Source organism: Anticarsia gemmatalis, chromosome 28 (genome assembly GCF_050436995.1).
Source record: "Anticarsia gemmatalis isolate Benzon Research Colony breed Stoneville strain chromosome 28, ilAntGemm2 primary, whole genome shotgun sequence".
Classification (NCBI taxonomy): domain Eukaryota; kingdom Metazoa; phylum Arthropoda; class Insecta; order Lepidoptera; family Erebidae; genus Anticarsia; species Anticarsia gemmatalis.
Genome location: NC_134772.1, coordinates 2221586 through 2248163, shown reverse-complemented (window position 1 = coordinate 2248163; position 26578 = coordinate 2221586). Strand labels below are relative to the sequence as shown.

Below are 26578 nucleotides of genomic sequence, written 5' to 3'. Positions count from 1 at the left end.
AACGATTAATATAATATTGGTAATTTAATATTAATATATTAAGAATATATAAAGTTCCTCATTATGTATTGATAATATTAAAATTGTGACGATGACCAAGTATCAAATAATTTAGGTAAAGGTCGGGTCAAAGTGCGTGCACTCTGTCCTTTTCTACATCGTGTGTTAGAGTGAGATAGATATATATTATGAACGCTATTCTAAAGTGTTTTGATACTTGAATAGTTTTGCTTTGGAAATATAAAATTAAATGATATTATTATTAATGCCTTTGTGGCGTGGTCGGTAGTGTATCTGACTGTTGAACATGAGGTCTCGGGTTCGATTCCCGGGTTGGACAAACTGCTATCGGTATTTTCTTGTAATTTATATTATAATGTGTCTCAATACTTAGCCTGGAGTTTGGTAACGTGCCCGGTATATGGCGATAGGTATGTCCCATGTTTTATGGGACTAACTTTATCAATGGTGAAGAGTGGGTATATTACAGACGCGCAACTTTGCTTGCGTCACATAAGAGAGAATGGGTCAAAATTTCCCCATTTTTGTATCATTTTTCGTTGCTACTTCGCTCCTATTGGTCGTAGCGTGATGAAATATAGCCTATAGCCTTCCTCGATAAATGGACTATCTAACACTGAAATAATTTTTCAAATCGGACCAGTAGTTACTAAGATTAACGCGTTCAAACATACAAACAAACAAACTCTTCAGCTTTATAATATTAGTATAGATTATTCCTTTGCGTATACGGGCGTGATAGTATGTATGCGTGACTGTAGCGATGTAAATAATGTTTTAGCAAAATGACAGTGTACCTTATTCGTAAATGGTGTATCTGTCAAAAAATATTTTGTGTGTTACTTAGGTTAAAAAACTACCTGTCTGCCAAATTTCATGAAAATCTAATCAGCGGTTTTTGCGTTCAAAAGTAACAAACATACAAAAATATTTATTGGGATTAAAAACTCTAGAAAAAAAATACTCTTAACTTTATTTTAAACCAATATACCACCAAAATTTAGTATTAAACATAATAAACACTAAAAATCTAGTATATATCTATCAATAAGTATGTCGAATCCTAAATACATAATACAATCTAAGATGTACGTATTAACATATTAGTTTGAACATCCGGGTGTTACGTAATACGCATTCCGAAGTGACAAATACCATCATTTTATATAAGAATAGCTTCTGATCGTGGCTTTGTTCGCTACTTATTAAATACTAGCTGACCCGCGCAACTTCGCTTGCGCGGGTCAGCTAGTAGTAGTAGTAGAAGCTACTAGTAGCTACATAAGAGAGAATGGGCCAATTTTTTTCCCGTTATTGTGACATTTTTTATTGCTACTCTGCTCCTATTGGTCGTAGCGTAATGATATATAGCCTATAGCCTTCCTCGATAAATAGACTAACTAACACTGAAAGAATTTTTCAAATCGGACTGGTAGTTTCTGAGATTTGCGCGTTCAAACAAACAAACAAACAAACTCTTCAGCTTTATAATGTTTCTATACTAATATTATAAAGCTGAGGAGTTTGTTTGTTTGTTTGAACGCGCTAATCTCAGGAACTACTGGTACAATTTGAAAAATTATTTCAGTGTTAGATAGCCCATTTGGCGAGGAAGGTTAGATATCATTACGCTACGACCAATAGGAGCAGAGTACCAGTAAAAAATGTTACGAAAACGGGGAAAAAATTCACCCATTCCCTCTAATGTGACGCAAGCGAAGTTGCACAGGTCAGCTAGTGTAAGAATAACTTCTGATCGAGCTTTGTTCGCTATTCCTTGAGATATAAAGTAAATTTTGTTTCTTCTTCTTATCGTATGGTTAGTCGTCAACCTAGTATCAAAGTTGTTCAAGCCGCCCGAGGGTTTGACATGGATTAACGACTGTTATCGTAGTAGATAACAACCAGGACCGACTTTTTACGTACCCTCCGAAGCTCGGAGACGCCCAGTTCAGATACCACTATGCGGTCATCCATCTATGGAGTGACCGTGCCAAGGGTTGCTTAACCCACAGATCGTTAACCGACCGGTGAGCGCAACTGGCTATGGGCGCCTAATTTTGTGTTAAACTATGTTATAAATTACCTGTGTACCAAGTTTCATTGAAATCTGTTCAGTAGTTTTTACGTGACAGAGTAACAAACATACATACACACTTTTGCAATTATAATTTTCAGTATAACTAGATTTTAATCGCGGCTTTGTCTTCTTATATCCTATCTTATTATCTTTATAATATTAAAAATATTAAAGAACGCAACAAATTATTAATCTCTTATTAGATCCCGACTAAAATACTAAACTAGTGACGTCATTTCGTTACCAAAAATCATTTTAGTAATTTAAAGAGTGCCTAATTTGACTGGTTAATAAAATGTTGTATCTTAAAACAAAACTATCACTTTTATAAAACTGCAACTTTCAAAATGTCATAACACGAAAAATAAAATTGGAAAATGTCAATTCATTTAACTAAATAATAAATCAATGCAAATATAAAAATTATTTGCATTTCTTGTTTTACAAGACTACTATTGACTTAAAATTTGAATGTATGATATCATACAAACATAACACCGCGCCTCGTGCCTTTGGGAATGAGCAGAGAATACGCAAACATGATTAGCTAATTAATAATCTTAAGTCTTTTATTTAACTACGATTTTATCTAATATATAAAATTCTCGCGTCACAGTTTTCGATGCCATACTCCGAAACGGCTTGACCGATTCTCATGAAATTTTGTGAGCATATTGAGAGGTCTGAGAATCGGCCAACATTTATTTTTCATACCCCTCAGTGACACTATTTTATTTTTTTTTATGGAAAAACAACGTTTGCTGGGTCAGCTAGTAAATATATAAACGTTGCTTGTCACGAATTTATGGCTAAATCGCTGTACCGATTTTGATGGAAATTAGCTTCACTCTTCACCGAGAAAACCGGGTTCAAATGTAGATCATATTTTTTAAATAATTCTTTAAGTGGTGAAAATAAGTAATGAATCTTTGAACGGTTAAGCTAGTAGATAAAAACATGAAAAGATGCAAAGTCTCCATACATTTAACATTAAATTGCCCATTTGCCCAGCTCGGTGGACGTAAATTTATATTACTAAAAAGAAGATCTGAGTCTCGGCAAATGTGAAGAGAAATGTGTTAAAGAACTCTCAGGCATGCAAGGTTTCATCACGATGTTTTCCTTCACCGTTAGAACAAGTGATCATTAAATTATTATTTGCTTTTTATTATTGTTTTTTAATGTCCAAGTTTTAAACACCACTACAAAGTATGAGTAATACATTTATTTTTAGCTCACAAGTATGTAAAGAATTTTATTTGATTTGTATAAATAGTATTTAATTAACTACAAGGAATAACAAGTTGGACAAGATTTAGTTATCTACAGTACGTGTGATATTTATTAATGTAATAGTTAAATTAATTACTGTCATTATTTATCTATCACTTCCACTATTTACCGGATAGCATAAACATTCGCTATCTGAAGGTTTGAAGTTACTTATTCAAGTGATGTGTGTATTAGAAATAATTATCACTTGTTCTAACGGTGAAGGAAAACATCGTGCTGCAACCTTGCATGCCTGAGAGTTCTTTAAAACAGTTCTTGAAGGTATGCACAGTCCTTGGACTAGAATTTAAGGCCTATAACACACAATATTTTTAGGGAGAAGACCGTACCTTTCTTGAATGGCAGAATTTGCATTAACTTAAAAAATATATATACTTTTTCTAGAAGAAATCTCATATATTGCAGCGTAGTAGCATAATATTTAATTAATATATTATAATTAAGATAAACATAAATATTATTAAATATATGTTTTGAAAGAGAAAAATAAAAAATGAATTTCTAGGTATGCATTTACTAAAATGCATAAAAAACGAAAGCATTTTTATTTATATTCTTTTAGTAAAACTTGTTTTTTAATGATCTAAATTTACATCATATCATGTAACGACTTTTAATTCTTAAAATAAGTAGTAGTATTTTTATTTTCTTTCAACTGTCTTCTGAGACGAAAAGCGTTTTAAGTTAGTTACTTACACAATAACTACATAAGAAATTAAAATGAAAATTAAAAATAGGATATCTTTAGAAAAAAATTGGGTCAATTTGATAGCTAGAAATAACTGAATAGCTCGCATAAAAAGAAAGCGGCAAGTTAAGTTTTCTGGTTCTTGGTACATTTAGTATAAATAAAATTGTAGCATTTCAAATAGAATAATTGACCTCAAACGTGCCCGTTTCTTTTCATTTTAAAGTATCCCATTTTACCAGTACATGAGTACAAAAATAATTTATATCCTAGATTAACACATATACTTCCACGGGAAATCTTTTCAAGTACAAAGTAGCGGGCAAAAGATACAAATAAAATAAAAAAATCTATTATTTCTCTATGATCTGTCAAAACATAAACAAGGTCTCATAAGTCTGGGATGGTTTGTTGATGAATGTCACGGCCATCGTGATTAGTGGGTTCGATTATTCACCTGTCATATGTACAGATTTGTAATTATTTACAATATAGCCTGCAGGTTTATTTGATAAACAATAGTTTGTTTACTGGTATTATAGTAAGAGTTTAAGTTTGTTTGTATGTGGGATGGTATTTCAGGAACGACTGTATTTGGTAATTAATTAATGGTACGTTATGCTAGATGGATGGGTAGTCTGCTAATGCATTAGGTAGGGATAAGGTAAAGTATCAAAATTAAAAACAACAAGTTCCCGGTTTTGGAACCGGGAACTTGTTGTTAAACTACTGAATTGAATTTTAAACTTAATCTTAGCTTAAACAAAATTACTGGCAGGCTTAAATAAAATTACCATAATAAATGAAAACAAAAAGAAATAAATGAAATTATTTCCACTAGTAGTCAAAACTTTGGCAATAAGCTCGCCTCCTTTTACATGAGATTATCATCGATAATGGGAAAACTTGGATGTATTTCATGCACCTCAACTTACACCTTCCGGTATTTCAGGCATGTGTGTATGTAATCTAAGAATACTCTCACTAAAATCTCATTCAAACAATTTTCCTACCGGTATTTGATACTGAATTTCAATTGCATAACGACAACCTCACTGCATATTATCACTCACTATAAAAGTATAGTGATAAATATTTGAGAAATGTATGGGCCCATACATTGTGTAAGTGACCTTGAATGAATTAGGATCTAGACGTAGTTTTCTAAAAAAACCTGACGCGTTTTAGCACTATTTGAGACTGAAAATGTTGACAAGATTTTCTTTGAAATTATTATACTTTTCTGTCCGTGATTTCGTCTGTGTGAAAAGATTTCTCTAAATAAAAAGAATCCTACGTGTTAATAGAAGTGGTAAACTTTCTAAATTTTCTATTTCATTACATTTTTCTGATTGCGATAGTAATAAAATAAAATACATCATTGGACAACTCACACACGGTCATTTGATTCCAAACTAAGCAAAGCTTGTACAATAGCAAGCAATAAATATAATAAACGATTGTTCAGATATACAAAATTCTATCTTTTTATAGCGTATTTTTGACGTAAAAAATTTACAAATCAAAGCAAGTTTAGAAAACAAAAACATAAATTATTTAATTAGAAAAAATATCATCTAAAATAGTTCGATTTTAATAAATATTATTCTCTACAAAAATGCTACCTACTAAATAAAAAAAACAACAAATAATATCAACATTTCGTCCATCAAAAGTTAGGTAAATAGAAACCACAGAAATAATTCGATTGTTTATCAAAGAATCACAAAATCCGGGACAAGCTCATTTGCAAGATAATATAACAAAAAAAAACTGTTTTAAATTCATCACGTGTAGTATTGAGTCACGAGGCTTTAGACCATACATACATACAAACATACATACATACATACATACATAAAATCACACCTTCCAGAGGACTAGAAAACGCCACTTGGTACGATCCTTACAAACTTTCCTTGCTTCATTCAGATCCATACATCTTGTCATACAGAAAGAATTAAATATATAATAGAATATATACATACATACATAAAATCATGCCTTCTTTCCATAGGAATAGACAGAGACCAAAGAACACCATTTCTTTGGCATGCCTGAAGGTTTTTTAAAACCGTTTTTGTAGGGATGCAAAGTCCCGCAGTTAGCCGGATAGACTAGTCTTTTTAATTCTACTCCACGAGGAAAACTAATAAGGTTTTATATCAATACATATATTATGGTTACAAGTGGCTAGTACTCGTAACCGGCGGTCCTGTATGACAACATGTATGGATGTGAATGAAGCAAGGGACGTTTGTAAGGATCGTACCAAGTGAAGTTCTTTGGTCTCTGCCTACTCTAAAGGCGTGATATTATGTATGTATATACTTATTATGTTAAACCAGCGATGTGTTAGATCATTATCGGTTATAGTCAAAAAGAATTGACGTCAAAAATCAAGTTTTAAGACTTATACCGTTTTCTTAACAAAATTAATGAGCCGGTTTTCCCGTAAATTAACTAAGTTTGGTAATTTATTATGTTTAAGAATGTGGTTGTGTTGCTATTTGTCAAGGTGTGTTAGGTTCGAATCCCGTTTTGTTACCAAATTTATCTGTAGGATGTTGTCAATTGTGTCGTGATGTGTAAAGGATGTAGGTTCGATTCTCGACCAAAAAATAAAAAAATATTCTTTTAGATTTGTTTGCCGACTGTATTCGTTATTTGTAGGTTTGTAAAGATCCTCAGACAAATTATGAAAAAGATAACTAAATAATTTTAACTGCTGTCCCACTGCTGGGCATCTGGGCAAGTGTCTTCTCCCAGAATGAGGTAGGGGTTAGTACACAGTAGTCAAGTGCGAGTTGGGTGACTTAAGATTCTTTAACCCGCGAGCACACGCGCTATGAGCATTTCCCTCACGGTGAATTTAAAATTCCCAACATTTATTGATTTATTTGTCTACGATTGTCATTTTCCCAATAGCTGAGTTTTATACTTCCCCCGTCCCGTGCATAACGGTTTTTTTATGTTAGTGTGCATCCATCGGTCAGTAGAGGTGGTTTGTCTCGGCGAGTCTCGTCGCGCGGCATTTTGCTCATCGCGCGACTAAAGGCCCATTTAGACGGAGAGAGTTTCTCGTCTCGAAGATACGATTATCGAAAGAATATAAAACATTTTTTTCGTCTAAACATTCGCTCTCCTCGCTCGTTGCTTTGGGCGAGAATTGCCTTGCAATGTAATATTGTTATGTCCGTGTAAACATAATTTCAAAGCAATAATCGTATTTCGAGATTTTATGCCAGTTGCTACTATGAGTGCAGTGCGCGATGGTGTTTTAATTATATCTGCTCTTCTAAGGCAAGAATAAGGTTAACGGAAAAAGAAGAAAAGGCGTTGGGTTAGAAAATGGATAGCTAGAAGAAATGATTTGGGAGCATCTAACATGTTGTGCCTTGAATTACAATTGAAAGATGAAGAGACATTCAAAAATATATTTCGGGTTACGAAAACTCAACTCATATATCTACTTCAAGAAATTGGACCATCTATACAAAAAAGTGATACAAATATGCGTCAAGCTATACCCGCTCGTACAAAATTGGAAATAACTTTAAAATATTTGGCTACAGAAGATTCATTTCAAACATTATCAGGAATATTTATAGTAAGTATATAGGTGTACCATAAGTTAAGTTCTGCAAGCTATTTACATAGCATTGGAGGATTTCATTAAGGTATGAATGAAACACGATTAATTTCAAAATCACTTAACTATCAAAAGATTATCTAAGTATTTATTCAAAATCAGCCTTGCTTTAATAAGGTAGATTACAAAACAAATAAATGGCAATTAGCTTATAATAAATCAACTTAATATAGAGATATTTGGAATAAATATAATTATTGTGCATTCGTTGAATCATTTGGAAAGTCATCTTGCATGCTTGAATTCCACCACTGTGTGTCGCTATCAGTTCTCGAAAATGCATCGGATCACTAAACTCGAATGACAAATCTCGCACTAAAAACGATTCAAACTGATTTGTACGATACTCGTATCAACTTGAAAATATGTCACACGAGATCGTGTTTATACAAGTTGAGATTCTCGTAAGCAACAATCTGCTTACTACACCTTCGTTGTGTAAACCAACATAGGCAATTATCGCCTAGCGATAAGTCATAGGCGAATCTCGTATGACATTATCGTAGGCGAGATTTTAGTTCTTGCCTGTATGTAAACATTTTGATACGATTGTGTTATGGCGATTATTGCTTGTGATAGTAGCGTATAGTTTCTCGCTCGGAACCGTACGAGAAACTCTCCCCGTCTAAATGGGCCTTAACAGCGTAAGTACTAATTTTTAGTACCTTTTTTTTTTCCTTACAGTATTATACCTTATTTAAAGTCTTTATTTTTATTTTATTGTTAAATACTGGTGAAAAATGAGTTTATTAAGCAGTTTACATACAAATATCATATATTTTTTACAGATAGATCGAAAAACAACTAATTTATTGAAAGTGATGGAGAGAGTGAGCACAGCGATCACAACACTGATACTGAGCAGTCATCTTTCTCATCCTCTTCAACAAATTATCAAAAGATTCACAAATGAACCTGGCTTTTCGGAGGATATGAAACCTGACGGTGTGCGATCTGCGGGATCTGTCCATGGCGTAAAAATAGCTCGAGAAAAAAGACATGCATTACATGTAAAAAAAAATATGCACTGAACATGCTTTTACTTAGTGTGACATGTGTAAAGCTCGTGCATTTGATGAGCATAAATGATTTATTGTTAACTCCTTAATTTTTTGGATAAAAGTTTATTTTTTTTAGTTTATACCCAAAGTGCACTTAAGAAATGCCAATTTAGTTCCTGTTTTTGTAATTCAAATATTATAGTATAACTAATGTTAAATATTAAAAATAAATATTTAATTTGATTAACACTTTCTTTTTATTATAATTAAGCAGTAAAATATATAAAAATACTATAAATTGTGTATTTTTTGGTTATTTGTAAACGTGAGCAAAATGCTCTATGCGCGAGTGGTCGTGTAAGTTTTAAAGGCGCGAGTGCTCCCGGGTTAAACTTATTACTGTCCCACTGCACGGCAAGGGTCTCCTCCCAAACGAGGGAGGGGAATACATAGGAGGGACTTCTGCCTACCTCTTAAAATACAAGTCGTAATAATTTGTATGTATGTAAATAATAAGCAAATAATACTATTATTATGAAGTAAAATATACAATGTCCGTTTTTCTTAAGTTTCGCATGGAAATACCCAATTTACATAATAGTTCATTTTGTTTTAATTGTATGTATGTTATAAAGAACTTTGTTCTTATTTACTATGTAGAATTGTGTTAGTATTTTAAGTTTTATTTTTATTTTTTGTTACTTATGACCTTAGTCCTTTAAGGGGACGATATAGGTTAAGTACTTGTTTAAAAAATATTTAAATATTTAAGAAACGATTTTATTTATATTGTTGAGTATAAAATAATGGTTTTTATTTCAATAATTATAATATTTTTGTATTTAGTATTGAAAATAATATGTCTGCCTACCCTTCTTTTTTAAATTGTTCGAGACGTGATAACGGGATATTATTTTAACCTTTAACGTATAAAAAAATATAGTTATTATTTGCTAGTATTATTTTTTTAAAGACTTTTAAAAGCAATAGTATTTCAATAAAAATGTAAATCTTAATTATTTTTACATTTCATCATATATCGTAAAAGTATTTAAATAAATGTATTATTAATATTGTTTTCCATTATTTATTTATTTTTAATTTCATAACAAATTCATGTTAATATTGTTATTTAATAATTATTAAATATTCAACGTCTTATTTCAATATTGTGCAACTGCTAATGAGCGTGAAAATAAATTTTAATTCATGAATTTATTAAAAACGCATTTTATAATTCACTTGGACATTATTATGATTATTTTTAACATAAATTATTGTTATACGTTTATTATGTATAGAAAACCACTGAATCCATATCATTTTAAACAAAAAAACTAATATTTTAAATGCACAAACTATCATATGATATAAATTATTTAAAAATTTCAATCAAAATCACTTTTAAAATTTCCAAAAAATATTTTGTTAAACTACCCTAAATTTACGAAAAAGCACCAAAAAAATCAAACAAAAGACATCAACGCGCTCACCGAACACAAGACTGTTTCAAAAAAAAAATATTTTTATTTTAATTAAAAAAAAGACTCACATGAATATATTCACGCCAACCACTCTACACAGACTGTCACTACACACTGAAACTGTACACGAGAGATGTCCAACTAAATACTACACTGGATTTTTTAAAGCCTTTTTCTTGAGGCAAACGTCACGGCTATGCGATGGGCAGTAACAACCGCTGTCTTCGTCGAAACGACTCTTATATAGAATAGTTTATGAAATAAGGCATGACCTCGCGTGGCTGAATCATTGGCTTTTCAAAATTTTAAGTTTTAAAAGGGGTTTTTTTATTTTTTGTTGGGATAGATTATCCACTTTTTTGTAGTGATTTAGTATTACAATAGTGAAATTAATAAAATATTTTTATGTGGATTAACTTTTTATGTGGAAAATGATAGTTTTAAAGTTCGTGTTGTGTTTCGTGTTATTTTGTGTATTTGTTTGAAATAGTTGTGAAATTTTGTATTTGAAATTAAATTATTCTTTAAAAATTAGTAGATTTATTAAAGAAAATTAACCATTTTATGTGATTGTTGCCAATTTTTTGCGAAAATAATAACGATTTTAGTTTGTTTTTTGTATTTTTTGTGTAAGTCCTTAACTTACGCTGTTATAACAGTTTGAACAGGGTAAGTGACTATCATTCTCATACAAAGATGACCTGGGATGCCCAACAGTGGGACAGGAAATCTTTATTTAGTTATTATAATTTGTATTAGTGATAATAAGTTTAAGGATATATTGTCAATATTAATTGATATCGATCCAGTTTGCTTTTGCTGTAATTTCGGTCACGGTTAGCTTTACACTGAGGGTTCGCGGATTCGATTCCCATAAAGCATCAATATCTATGCTATTCCTTGGTCGGGCAATAAGTGATATTATGTATGTATAAATATTTATAGGTAACTGGAGTCTTATGATCTATGTTTATTACTCTAACAACATGAACTAATGTATTTGTTAAACAATTAATTGGTTTATTAGTTTCGTCATAAAAGAGTAACAGACAAACAGTCAGAGTTACTTTTGCATAATATATTAGCAAGGACTATTTTGTATACTTTGATATTATTTTAGAATGATTCTAATGCAATTATAGATTTGTAATGTACGAATAATTTTGATTTCTTAATAATTAGAGTGACCTATTAAATAGAAAATAAAACGTAACCTAATTTAAATATAATAATATGAATCTTAGATTCATGTTTAATATTTTCTAGACCAATCTAAAAGTTCAATGTTGCTCAATAATAGTATTTCAATAACTAACATCCCGTACAAACATTCCATCAAAAAAAGATATGTACTTAAATAGAAAATAATCATGATATTGTAAATAACAGAATTAATTATTGCCCCATTGCTGGGCAAGGGTATCTTCTCGGAAAGAGGGAGGAGGGGAGGGTCAGACCTTGAGTGAATCACGCTGGCCAAGTGCAGGGACTTTTAATTCCTTTAAAAACTATGTTAAAGAACTCTCAGGCATGCAAGGTTTCATCGCGATGTTTTCCTTTACCGTTAGAACAAGTGACAATTACTTCTTATCATAGGATAATGTACAACTTGAAATTAAGTTGAGTAAGTAAGTTTAGACCTTTCTGTAGGTCACAATATTTGTGTGGGAATCAAACCTACGACTAGCAGTTCAAGTATAATAATATGACAAGGTATTACATCTCTATTGCATCACTTGTGTCATTTGACAAAAGGACTTTGGAGATAGTAATCTGCCGCTTACAGCTCCTTTATATACTAGCTTTGGCCCGCGACTTCGTCCATGTGGAATGATTATTTGGAATAAATTTTGAAAAATGTCTCTCTTATTTGTACTTAAAATGTCATAATTTAGATTTCATGAAAGTCGGTGTATCTTTTTATCAGTGAAAGCATTACAAACTTGAGTTTTAAAACTGCTTGATTGGCGCAGTAGTTAACGTGGTCGCCTCGCCGTAATAGCACCGCGTGTAGTGGTAGGTTTGAATCCCACCCGGACAAATATTTATAGGATGAGGATTTCTGAGGTTGGTTGTTAATGTATCTTTATAAGTAGGTATGTATTTAGAAGTATATAAGATGTTTATCAGTTATTTGATTACCAAAGCACAGGTTCTGCTTAGTTTGGAATCAAATGACCGTGTGGAGTTATCCACTGATAAACATTTATTTGTTTTTTTGATGCAACAAAAAGTCCCCAGCCACCATTTGACCAGCGTAACGAAATATTGGTCTAAGTGTCCCCTTGTTTAGTAGAAAACCCATGCCCAGCAGTGGGACAGACTTGGCTTAAAAAAGTTTGAATAACAAAGAATTTTACAAACATACAAACAACATATACACATTAAAAGCTCAGTAAATCATACATTGTTGCTTCAACCAGGATTCGAACCCACCGGGTGGTCGCTTTCCATTGCACGTGCAGTCAAAACATATGCACGTGACAGTCAATGTATTTGTATATAGTGTTATATAACAAGATCTTACTAATATTATAAATGCGAAAGTTTGTGAGTATATTTATGTGTGGATGTTTGTTACTCTTTCACGCAAATACTCCTCAACCGATTACGATGAAATTTGGTATGTAGGTAGCTGAAGCTAGGTACCTAGAATAATTCATGCTTTCTATACCGGTGTTCCTGAGGGATCGGGATTAACACGGGAAGGGTTTCCACACGGACGAAGTCGCGGGCGGCCTCTAGTAGTTTATGCAAAAACTACAGAATTTATTTTGATGAAAATTGGCACACGGGTAGTTAATAACCTAGATTAGCACTTAAAATTGCCAGCTGCTGCCCGCGACATCGACAAAAGATTTCTTGAATATAGTCGAACTTAAACCCTTTTATCTATTTATTAATCAATTAGAAAATAAGATAACAGCTTCTACCGGTTTCAGACGCATGACAGTCGCATACACTGCCAATGCACCAAAGGGGCAATTTTTGTTTCGGTTTTTAACAAAGACAACACAAACTACTAAAAAAGTCTCGTGTAACCATTGTGGTACCTATGGTCCTACCCGGAATTCGAACCCGAGACTACTGCGAAATATTCGCACAATTTACCGACGGTTAACTACTTCATAATAGTTATTTATATTGATCAAGTTTTCCTTCCGGATGCAGTATCTTCTCATATCATGACACATAACATTTTACGACAGCCATTAACATAACAGTCATTGTTGGGGATTCGAACCAGGATCCTCGCGTGGGCGACGGAGGTCGAGTTAATCAGCTGTCTTGAAATGTTCACTTGTCTATACTATCTATACTTCTATACTAATATTATAAAGAGGAAATCTTTGATTTTTTGTTTGTTTGTTTGCATTGAATAGGCTCCGAAACTACTGGGCCGATTTAAAAAAATCTTTCACCGTTGGCAAGCTACACTATTCCCGAGTTATCTATACTAATATTATAAAGAGGAAATGTTTGATTTTTTATTTGTTTGTTTGCATTGAATAGGCTCCGAAACTACTGGACCGATTTAAAAATCTTTCACCGTTGGCAAGCTTCGCTATTCCCGAATAACATAGGCTATGTTTCATTTTCAAAAAAAATAGGGATACTTATTAAAATTTGAATAATGTAACCCAAGGTGTAAAAAAATTAACAAATAATTATAATAGAATAATAATATTATGCCCGTGCGAAGCTAGGATGGGCTGCTAGTTACTAATTACTTTTAGTAAGTGAAGTAAAATAGAGAAAACATCGTGATGAAAATTATTTAACATATTATTCATGCAAAGTCCCCAACTCGTAGTTGGCTGACGCGGTGGACTCAAGGCCTTACCCCTCCCTCGTTCGGGGAAAGATACTTGCCCAGTAGTGGGATATTAAATTAAAATAAATTTAAATGTCCCACTGCTGGGCAAAGACCTCCTCCCGAACAAGGGAGGAGACCCTCGCAAAGGATAGTACTGGGTTATTTCTTTGTTGACCATTGGACCTTAACCCCCCTTATCCTACAAAATATGACTTATCTATCTATCGTATAGATATGGTCAACCTAGTGTCAAAGTTGTTCAAGCAACTCGAAAGGCCTTTGACATGGCTTAACGACTGTTATCTTAATCGACAACAACCCGAACCGTCTTTTTACGTGCCCTCCGAAGCACGGAGACGCTCAGTTCAAACACTATGCGGTCAACCATCTATAGAATCACCGCGCTAACAGTTGCTTAACCCACAGATCGTTTACCGACCGGTGAGCACAACTGGCTATGAATGCTTCACCTATTACTAACGAGAATTATTAATTAATTGCATTGATGAAACATAAACATGAATTTTATGCACAATAATCAAAATATCAAACAAAAAGGATATTTTTAATGTCAATATAAAAAAGTAAAATAATATTATTGTGACTACTGTCACTAGTGATGTGGCTGAATATTCGGCTAAGAATTTTCGGCGTTTAGAAAATTCGGCCTCTGAAATATCCGACCTTTTTAATATTATTAGTATCAACTTGGATGCATGATACAAAATACACATCTTAGTACGTAAAATTCGAGGCACCCGTAGCCAGTTGCTCTCGCCGATCTGTAAACGATCTTTGGGTTAAGCAACCGTTGGCGCGGTCATTCCATTGATGGGCATAGTGGTATTTGAGCTGAGCGTCTCCGTGCTTCGGAGGGCACATAAAAAGTCGGTCCTAGCTGTTATCTACTACGATAACAGTCGTTAAGCAATGTAAAAGGCCTTTCGGGGGGCTTGAACAACTTTGACACAATAGGTTGGCCACTAACCATACGACAAACCAAAAAAAAGTAATTAAAATTACCCTTAAAATCCATTCTATATGGACCAAGTAATTAATTTTCACTTTAACAAAATTACTTAATATTTACTTTTAAGTCTACCGAAGTTAGTCGTTGGGGAGTAAAAAGTTAAGCCAAATATTTGGACCCTTAAAGTCGACAGTTGTTATTGTTAATGTTGAATTAATATTTTAGTACATAGATATTAATTTATTTTAAAGCCAGGCCACATAAATCCAGATTAATAATAATTTTAAGTTAGAAGGAAGGTCGTATTCCTACTAAATAGTTACAGTATTTATATCCTACGAAGGCCGAATATTATTAACTATCACATCACTATTATCATGTTAAACGTATAGTCTATAAATATTTATAATAATTTCACAAAAAGCGCATACCTTTTATATTAACATATTGAATGACAAACTTTTTTTATAATAATAATATAATTAATAATAGAAAATATTAGATATAAATTCATTTGAATTATTCCACTCAAGGTTTGAAATATTCTTGATACCATGCAAAGTCCCCAACCCGCTCATGGCCATTATTGTGGACTATGGCTAACTCCCCCCCCTCCCCCGGAATTAGGGGTGGGGTTAGGCCTTGAGTCCACCACGCTGGCCAATTGCGAATTGGGGACTTTGCATACCTTCAAGAACTGTTCTAAAGAACTCTCAGGCATGCAAGGTTGCATCACGATGTTTTCCTTCACCGTTGGAACAAGTGATAATTATTTCTAATACACACATAATTGGAAAGTCATTGGTGTGTTGTCTCGGGTACGAATCCTCGATCACTTGCATGGGAGGTGCAACTTAAGCCACTCGGCTATCACTGCTTTTTATCATTAATTTCTTAGAAATGACAAAGGAAAGTAACTGCATGTTTGGCGCAGTGGTTAAAGTGATCAACCTCGCCGTAATAACCGTAGCGCCGCGTGTGGTGGGTTCGAATCCCACCCGGATAAATCTTTGTGTGAAGAGCACGAGTATCTGTTCTGAGCCCGGTTTTCAATTTATCTATATAAGTATGTATTTAGAAGTATATAAGTATGTTTATCAGTTATTTATTTACCATAGTACAAGCTCTGCTTAGAATCAAATGACCGTGTTAATTGTCCAATGATATTTATTTATTATTTTAAAGAGACTAATAATATAATAATAGTATTTATTTCTCTAAATGCAACAAAACCTGTTTATTTCGAAGTATTTGACCTCTGACATGCACAACTTTGTAAAGACGGTGATAGACACACGTTGAGAGGTCAGTTGCAAAGCAAGGGTCTTTTACTGCACCGGTTAAATACAAGTTTGTGAATGATATTTCTCTCTATCGAAGAAAATTTAGATTCGATTCTTATCCAGTACAAATGTTCTAAGTTTTATTCCGATTTGTAGTTTTCACCTATGTATAGAGCGCTTCCTTAAAATAACTTAAGTGTATTATTGGTTGAGGTTCTGTGTAGGATAACGTCTTTTTTGCCTGAGCGGAGCCGGCTTGAGTAAAAAACAAAAAAAATAGCCAATCCCACGAAAAGTTACGCGTTTTTATATGATATAAAATTGATCAGATTCAGACCAAATTTAAATTACCAATTATTCTGCTAATTGGTAATTAGATTTTTGCAAATTATCAATTACCTACTTAGACCACAAGACAAGCATAAGCCTTAAAATAAAAACGAAAATCAACGAAATTCAGTTCGTCTAATAACAAGTTAAGAGGTTACAAGTACAAAAAATACTCCTTTTTTAAGTCAGTTAAAAACGGTAATAATTATCTTTAGTCTGCTGAAACAGTTGCACGAGTATGTGACCATCTTAAATGATAAATTCTTTTGTGTTTAAGTCGACTACTGAATCACCTGATAACTTTTTTGTTTTTATTATAATTTATATTGACGATAATGAGATGTTCATAAAAATCATGAATAATTATTGAAAGTATTTTTATGATGGAATAAACCACTCCTTTATAAATTCTCTTCCTTTATGTTTGCTAGTGTATACTTTGTTTCTTATTTTCGTAACATTATTGTTGACCAGAAAGTTATTTCAGCTTTTATTTAAATAAAAAGGACTGAGAAAAAATTTCAGAATTAAATAGGCCGGATCTTTTTTGTAGCCAGTTATAAAGTATACTGAGGTCTACAAAAAAGAATTTCTCAACTACTGAATAGGTCTTGATGGATGCACAGATAGTTTATTACCTGTATTAACTTAACGAACACAATTGCCTCTGTGGTGCGGTCGGTAGTGTATCCCACTGAGAGGACTCAGTTTCGATTCCCGGGTCGGACAGAGTACTCTTCGACGTATCGAATTTTCATTGCAAGATTTCTCATTAGAGCCTTTTCCGGAGTTTGGTAACGTACCCGGGCGGCGCGGCGTGTACACTCCTGCTTATACCTTCTCGTATAACAGGCGTGATATTACGCCTTTTGAGCCCAAGCCATTTTACACGAGTAAAGTCGCAGGTAGAAGCTACACCATAAATAATTGGACATGTCCCACACGCTACTTGTATGTAATAAAGTGAATTAAGTTAATACGTACATTATTTGTGTGAAATATCTCTCGGATAGTGTAGCCAAGGACTATTTACAAAAGTTGTTTAACTTATTCATTGGATGCGTTGGAAACTTGTATAGGTGAAAAGACTCATAGCCATTTTCAATTTCCTATCAAAGATTACAGATAGATTGTTGCGTAATTAATTATTAGGTCGAGGAAAAAGTCTTTTCGCATTATAGTATGTATGAACTTGTAATAAAATCTCTTTGGCTTCAGTGAGCTCGTGAGGTACCCAAATATCGAGCGTTTTTGTGTAGAGAAAAGATTTTATTAGTTGCGCTCACCGGTCGGTAAACGATCAGTGGGTTAAGCAACCCTTGGCGCGGTCATTCCATAGACGGGTGACCGCATAGTGGTATTTGAACAGGGCGTCTCCATGCTTCGGAGGGCACGTAAAAAGTCGGCCCCAGTTATTGTCAATTAAGATAACAGTCATTAAGCCACGTCAAAGGCCTTCGGGCGGCTTGAACAACTTTGCCACTCGGTTGACCACTAACCATACGATAAGTAGAAGTTAGCTAGTTTGACAAAATCTGGCCGTCCGAACATCGGTAAATTATTCTAATATAGTATTAGACATGCATACAAGCGAAACCTGTGGTTAAATCTTGTTATATATTCAGCCTCTAAGAGGTGACACACCAGTGACATCAGACCGTCTTAATGAATTATTAATGTACTAACAAAAGGGCGTATGACATGAATATATTAATTTATAAACATCGGAACTAATTATTAGGTCGGGGAAATAGTCTTTTCGCATTATAGTATGTATGAACTTGTAATAATATCTCTTTGGCTTCAAGAATCACAAATGAGTACACGGTTCATTAGGTTTCTTTCAGTGAGCTTGTGAGGTACCCAAATATCAAGCTTTTTTGTGTAGAGAAAAGATTTTATTGCAAGTTCATACATACTATAATGCGAAAAGACTTTTTCCTCGACCTAATAATCTATACTAATATTATAAAGCTGAAGAGTTTGTTTGTTTGTTTGTTTGTTTGAACGCGCTAATCTCGGGAACTACTGGTCCGATTTGAAAAATTCTTTCAGTGTTAGATAGCCCATTTATCAAGAAAGGCTATAGGCTATATATCATCACGCTACGACCAATAGGAGCAGAGTAACAGTGAAAAATGTTACAAAAACGGGGAAAATTATGATTATCTTAAGTGACGCAAGCGAAGTTGCGTGGGTCAGCTAGTTATTTATAAACATCGGAACTAAATATGAGAACTTTTGACTGCCTCGGTGGCTCAGTGGTTTAGGTCACCACGCCGCTACCATTGCGTCGGGAGGTCGTGGTTTCGATTCCCACACGAAACAAATGTTTGTGCAATCCACAAATACTTATAGTTGCTTCGGGCCTGTTAGTACTTTGTGTCCGTTGTTTGTATGTTTGTAAAAATCCCCGCGACACAAAAGTAATTCTTAGTGCGGGAGGTGTTCTTTTTAAGAAGAAAAAAAAACTTGCTCAGCGTAATATGGGGAACGAACCCGAGGTTTAATGATCACCAGTCGGATATACATATTTATAACCGACTGCACCACAGAGGTAGTTATCCTATTTCCTACTAATAATTTAAATGCAAAAGTTTGTGAGAATGTATGTATGTATGTATGTTACTCTTTCACGCAAATACTACTGAACCGATTACGATGTAATTTGGTATATAGGTAGCGGAAGATCCAGAATAACACACAGGCTACTTTTTATCCCGGAGTTAGGAGATCGGGATTTACACGGGAAGGGTTTCCACGCGGACGAAGTCGCGGGCGGTATTCTAGTTATTATCTTTATATATATAATTCTTCTGTAAGTGTGTATGTCACTGCGCTTCTTATAAACGACTGGACCGATTTTTATGAAATTTTTTGTGTGTGTTCAGGGGGATCTGAGAATGGTTTAGATTCACAGTTTTGTCCGCTGGACAATGTTCTTTAAATTAATTTTTAATTTATTAGTAACGTGTAGACAGGACAACGTCTGTCGGGTCCGCCAGTATAATTATATAATATAAAGAACAGTAAGGAAATAAACAAACTCATCACTTCTATATACTGATTAGTTATCAATAATAAATGTTCAAATGATTGATTTACAACACATATCATTAAATCAGATGCTAATCAATTATTCTTTCTGACATTTACTTCCAAAATAAACTCGTTTTTTTGCACGTTTCCTCAAAAACTACTGAACTGATTTCGATTATTTTTAGTTGTACATTAATTAAGAAATGTAATTTAAGTAATGTGTGTTTAATATGACAACAAACGTATCAAAATTGGTAAGTACATTTAGTAGTTATGAAGACACAGATAGATATACAGGTTCAATAAAACTGTTTAATTTTTTTAGTCTTCTAAGCAGGTTTTTTCCCGAAATTAGAAAATTCTGTTTTCTAATTTCTCGTTCTCTACCCATGGTTTCTGAGGTACATTTAGCGGTAGTTTATCTATTCGATAGCCTTTTTTATATGAGTTTAAACGCTATTGAATAGATAAACTACCGCTAAATGTACCTCAGAAACCGGGGTTACGAGAGTTAAGGGTGAGTTAGGGAGTTTGAATTCTTCAAGAACGTAACTTGTCCAGTATATGGCAAAAGGTTCGCGTGTAACCACATAGGACTAATATTATTTACTAGCTGACCCGCGCAACTTCGCTTGCGTCACATTAGAGAGAATTGGTGAAATTTTTCCCTGTTTTTAAAACATTTTTTACTGGTACTCTGCTCCTATTGGCCACAGCGTGATGATATATAACCTATAGCCTTCCTCGATAAATGGTCTATCTAACACTTAAAGAATTCGAATCGGACTAGTAGTTCCTGAGATTAGCGCGTTCAAACAAACAATCAAACAAACAAACTCTTCAGTTTTATAATATTAGTATAGATAGGAAACAATACGAAATGTAGGTGTATTTCATCTGTGCCTGCACTTTCGGGTATAACAGGCGTGATATTATGTATGTATGCATGTATGTATGTTTGTATGTATGTATGTACGTATGAATGTATTATGTATGTATGTGATAATTTACAATATATCTAAAACGTTTGACATTATTGTATATTTATTTAATCGTAAAGTTTTCACAGATAATGCTTTATTGAATAAATTTCATATTAATTGAATACATAGTTAAATGCTTACAAACTATTCACATAAATATTATATACGTACAGATATTTGCCTGTCTGTCTGTCACGCTTTTGATACTAAACTGTTGAACAAATTTTGAAGATTTCTTGTAGAAGTAAGTATCTTGAGGGTCTCAGGTTCGAATTCGAAGTCGGGAAAAGTTTTAAAGAGTGTGTCATGTTATATTGTTCCGACAGTCTCAGTCGTTTTAGTTTGTAAGGGATCGCGACTTTGATTCCTGGCTTAGGTAAAATATGATTGCAGTTTGACTCTTAGCTTAGGCAATGTCTTACAGGGCTATTATTTCTATTATATTAAAGTCAATTTACCCCAAATTCCTTCTCCTTCGTCATTGATCAATCTATCTATTAAGAAAAATTGTATGAAAATCTGTCCAGTAGTTTTTGATCTTGTTACAAACAGACTAACAAACAAACGCGTTTAGAGACATTTTTCTATGGCGATAAAAATGCAAAATTTTCTCGGACAAATCCACGTGTATAACTTAGTGTTAATAAATTAACTAACGTTTAGTAAATTGATATGTTTATGGTAATAATTAAAGATTTAATGATAAACTATACGCAATCATGAAATGTTGAACTATCATCACGGCAGCTCTTTAATAAAAGGTTAAGCAGATATATTTGTAGACGTGTTAAGAGTTATTGCTATTTAAATATGTAAGTAATGTTTGGTTTGCAAGGTTCGGTTCCCGGGTTAAGTAATTTAGTGTCTGTTGCTTTTGTTAAAGATTCGTCACGATATTTTCCTTCACCGTTGGAACAAGTGATAATTAATTTTAATACGCGCATCATTTGAAAAAGTCATATATAAGTCATTATACTAAGATTTGCTCTTGTGTCTCGGGGACTTTTACAAACATACAAACTATAGACACAAAGTACAACCAGAGCTGAAGCAATTATTTGTGGATCGCATAAATAATTGTTTCGTGAGGGAATCGAACCCACGACCTCTCGACGTAATGGTAGCGGCGTGGTAATCTTAACCACTGCACGACGGAGGCAGTCAAAAGTAAAAAAAACTATTGCGTTGCCTTGGGTTAGAATCCATGCAAGGGAGGTAACCCCATTTGAAAGGGAGGAATTAGGCTACATAGGTATATATTAGCTTAGCCTTTGTTTCAAACTATGTCGGAGTCGGCTTCCAGTGTCACCGAATGCAGCTGGATACCAGTGTTTTACATGGAGCGACTGCCTATCTGACCTCCACAACCCATTACTTGGGTATTAACACGATACCTTTCGGTAAGACTGGTTGTCAGACTTTCAAGCTTCTGACTACTGTTAACGACGCTCAAAGATCTTCGAGAATGACAGCCGGGACCCACAATCTAACGTGCCTTCCGAAACACGGAGGAACTCGATATGTATAAGATGGTCACCCATCCACAGAACAACCTCGGCAAGCGTAGCTTAACCTCAGAGATCGATCTGTGCGGCTGTTGTAGTTGTCATTTTAAAAATCAATAAGTCTAGATTTAGATATTATTACTCACACATCTTTTAATATAAAACTAAATTGGTATATAATAAATAAATAAAACGCCTGAGGCGATACTTCAAGACGTCGATAATTATTTTATTATAAGTTCCGCGTGCAATTAATTTAAAACTCGCTCAAAACAATCTTGTTATCACATTTACGTCAGTGAAGATCATCTTTATTATTTATTTATAATTAGTAGCATAAAGCTTGTTATTCTAAAAGATGTAGGCAGAAATGGTGTAAATACCTTTTTCAAGCAATCTTATTCTTCTCTGTCCCTCTCACACTTCTGGGTTTGTCAATTCTTCTTTCCAATCCGACCATCCTTTCCTGTCCAATCAGTCCTGTTATGGAATGCGCTCCCTCTTGAAATCAGGATGTCCACTAACCGTCTTACGTTCAAGAACAAAGTGCGGGATCTTTTGTTGAACAAAGTTGCTGAATCGTCACAATTATCAAGTCAATCTTAGTTTATATTTATATTTATTTATTATTGTATATTTCTCATATTACTTATTTATATTATTATTTATTTGTACACTCTATCTTAACTCACTTTCCTTCCTCTTTCAAACACCTCCACAATAATCTCTGCATCACCCTAAGACTGGCAGAAAATGCCCCTGGCATTAAGTTCGCCTTTATACAGAGTTGTATATTAAGTTTAAAATAAATAAAAAATACCGCTCATATTTCGCTATTAACAATGTAAGGTCCATGTAATAGGGGGAGAGTCTATTACCATACATCGGGCACGTTACTTAAATCCGAGCTTACATTGAGAAGTCTACAGCGGAAATAAGCCAACTGGTCACGTGCAGGTTGGGGACTTAGCATACCTTCAAGAACTGTTCTAAAGAACTCTCAGACATGCAAGGTTGCATCACGATGTCTTCCTTCACCGTGGGAATCAGTGATTCGGGTACGAACTCTGGACCACTCTCGAGGCGCAACATGAAACCACTCGGCTATCACTACTTAGTTTCCGTGCTTCGAAGGGCACGTAAAAAGTCGGTCCCGGTTGTTGTCAATTAAGATAACAGTCGTTAAGCCACGTCAAAGGCCTTCGGGCTTGAACATCTTTGACACTAGGTTGACCACTAACCATACGATAAGAAGACTACTTAGTAAGATTGATAACAAATATTTTCTTTCTTTTTCTAACCGGATGACACTAACCTCGAACGTCATTATGATCAAACGGAATTGAACCTTGTACACATAAGGCCACATACTGTAGTCATCAGTACATATATGAATCATAGCAAATATACTTTTATTGTTATGTTTTATGCGTGTATTTCCCCAAACGCATTTTAATGGAGTGTTTTACGCTAATGTAGTGATATAAAATAATGCGATTTCATAGCGACAGCTGTACCTCGATTCTCTACCACTATCGACTACCGACAACCGGCTAGCTATCGACATTTGACATTTAGAATGTACTGCCAAAATGTTTCCTACGATACCCGCCAGAGGCGCTGATCAGATTTTCATACAAAATTTCTCGATGACAGGTCGGTTGTCGGTAGTCGATAGCAGTAGAGAATCGAGCTACTGCTTACAATTCGGGTATAACAGATGCTATGATATGTTATAAGAATTTTTAACCTAAAATAATAGTAAAAATCAATCGTCTATTTAATAAATGCCAATAAAGAACCACAATAAAATTAATTTTAATTGAACAAAAAGATATAACGTACCGGTGCTTAGTTTTTATTAGATAATATTTATACATTGCAATAAATAATCTAGTCTTCAGTCTAATATTTAAAACCATACTGTCTTAATTGATACGCCATTCAAATTAATATTTTTATCTACAAGTAATTTCTATTCTAATTGAAATATAACGAAATTTTCAAAGTATTTTAAAGACAATTCCTACAAGAATTGCTTTTGTGTCGCGGGGACTTTGACAAACATATAAACAACGGACACAAAGTACAACCAGACCCGAAACAAGTATTTGTGGATCGCACAACGTTTTTTTTATGGGAATCGAACCCACTACCTCTAAACGCACTGACAGTGGCGTGGCGTCCACCTATACCACTATGGAGGCCGTCAAATTATATTAGGTCGGGGAAAACGTCTTTTCGCATTATAGTATGTATGAACTTGTAATAATCCGGTAAATGGCAGTAAGCTCGCCCCCTATTACATAGGAGGACTAACATTGTTATTGGCGAATTCTGTGTACTAGGTATCCGTTACTAGCTAACCCGCGTAACTTCGCTTGCGTCACATAAGAGAGAATGGGTCAAAATGTTCCCCGTTTTTGTTACAATTTTTACTGGTACTCTGCTCCTATTGGTCGAAGCGTGATGATATACAAGATATAATTATAATATTAGTATAGATTTGTGTACGTATGTATAATTTATAATTAGCAACATTTGATAAATTCCCAACGCGGGAATTCTTTGAACTGTTAAAGCACAGAAGCTACAATTTTTATAGCAAGCAATTACATTTTATGATTAATTAAGATGTTTTGCAATTAAATGTGATATTTATATTATTTTAATTAGTTTGATATTAAGATCCGAGCAATATATGATATAATTAAAATGTTAATATTTAGCCATTAATTGCTTCTGTGGCGCAGTTGGTAGTGTAGCCGACAGCTGATCATAAGCTCTTGGGTTCGATTCGAGGAAAAGTACGTAAGTAGTCGGTAAACGATCTGTGGGTTGAGCAACCGTTAGCGCGGTCATTCTATAGATGGGTGACCGCACAGTGTTATTTGAGCTGAGCGTCTCCGTGCTTCAGACGGCACGTAAAAAGTTGTCAATTAAGATAACAGTCGTTAAGCCACGTCAAAGGCCTTTCGGGCGGCTTGAACAACTTTGACACTAGGTTGACCACTTATCATGCGATAGATACATAGATATGGCGAAACTGTCTACACCTTCGAGTATAACTAACGCGTTATAATGTACGTTATATATCTTTTCACAAGCAACATAATAATGACTTTACAAAGTTACATGAATTAAAAATAATGATCACTTGCGTTAATAGTAAAGGAAAACATCGCGAGGAAAACTAGCTAACTAACACAGTTCTTGAAGAAATGCAAAGTCTTTACTTGCACTTAGTCAGCGTGGTGGACTCAAGGCCTAACCTCATTTTGTTTAGAAATATTCCCGTCACTGAGATAGAAAGAAAATACGTTTAGCTTATCAGAAAAACAAATTTAAAGGACCGCTCTTTGCCCAACCCGGAAATCAAACTTGAAGCCCGATTCTACTACTATCGAGTATCGACAACCAGCAAGCTATCGAACAATTTTGTATAAAAATCTGTTCAGCGCCTCTTGTGGGCGTTGTAGAAACTATTTTTGCAGTATATTTTAAATGTCAAACTTTTGATACTTGATGTTTCCAATCGTAGAGAAACGCGCTACTGAAACCTAGTGATCAGTAACACGATTCTGAACAGTCGGTACTTTCAAGTATCGAGAGTTTGACATTTAAAATGTACTGCAAAAAAAGTTTCTACAACACCCGCTAGAGGCGCTGAACCGATTGTCTTGCTAAATTTTTCGACAGCTAGCCGGTTGTCGGTAGTCGATAGTGGTAGAGAATCGAGGTACAGCAGTCGAATTAATTTCCATTTCATTATATCACAGAAAACGGGAAATCATGAAAGTCACACGAAGTCATTGAATTGTTTGCATGACGTTAATTCATGTTATGAATAAAAAATAATTACGTAATCATTATAACGACGTTTTTCCCTTACTTAAGTCCGGCTGATAGTTCTATGAATGCTATGAAAAACATCTTGTGTGTGTTTCTTGTGAAAAGGCTATATACATCCGGTTGTATTCATTCATCGTATAGTCAGTGGTCAACCTAGTGTCAAAATTGTTCAAGCCACCCGAAAGCCTTTGACATGGCTAAACAACTGTTATCTTAATGGACAACAATTGGGAAAGATTTTTAATGCTACTATGCGGCCACCCATCTATAGAAAATCCGCGCCGAGGTTGCTTAACCCGATTTTCGATTGATCGTATATCGACCGATGAGAGCTATCTAGGAGCGCCTACATCCGGTGTAAGTCAAAATAGGCGTGATCATGATTCAGCCTAGCCTTTCTTCCAACTATGTTGGAGTCGGCTTCCAGTCCCACCGGATGCATCTGAATAATAGTATTTTACATGGAGCGACTGTCTATCGGGCCTCCACAACCCAGTTACCTGGGATATAACACGATACCCTTCGGTAAGACTTGTTGTTAGGCTTTCAAGTTTCTGACTACTGTTAACCACTGTCAAGG

The 26578-nt window shown here is 34.2% G+C and overlaps 2 protein-coding genes across 2 annotated transcripts in view; both read right to left on the bottom strand.

Annotated features, from left to right (window-relative positions):
* LOC142984921 (uncharacterized) overlaps positions 1 to 10431 on the bottom strand; it is a 78433-nt gene extending 68002 nt beyond the window's left edge. Inside the window, exon 1 of the mRNA XM_076132804.1 lies at positions 10288 to 10431. The gene's annotated coding sequence lies outside the window, so the exon portion shown is untranslated. The remainder of the gene's footprint in view (positions 1 to 10287) is intronic.
* Positions 1 to 26578, bottom strand: part of LOC142984784 (uncharacterized) — a 391275-nt gene that overhangs the window by 252481 nt on the left and 112216 nt on the right. The window lies entirely within an intron of this gene.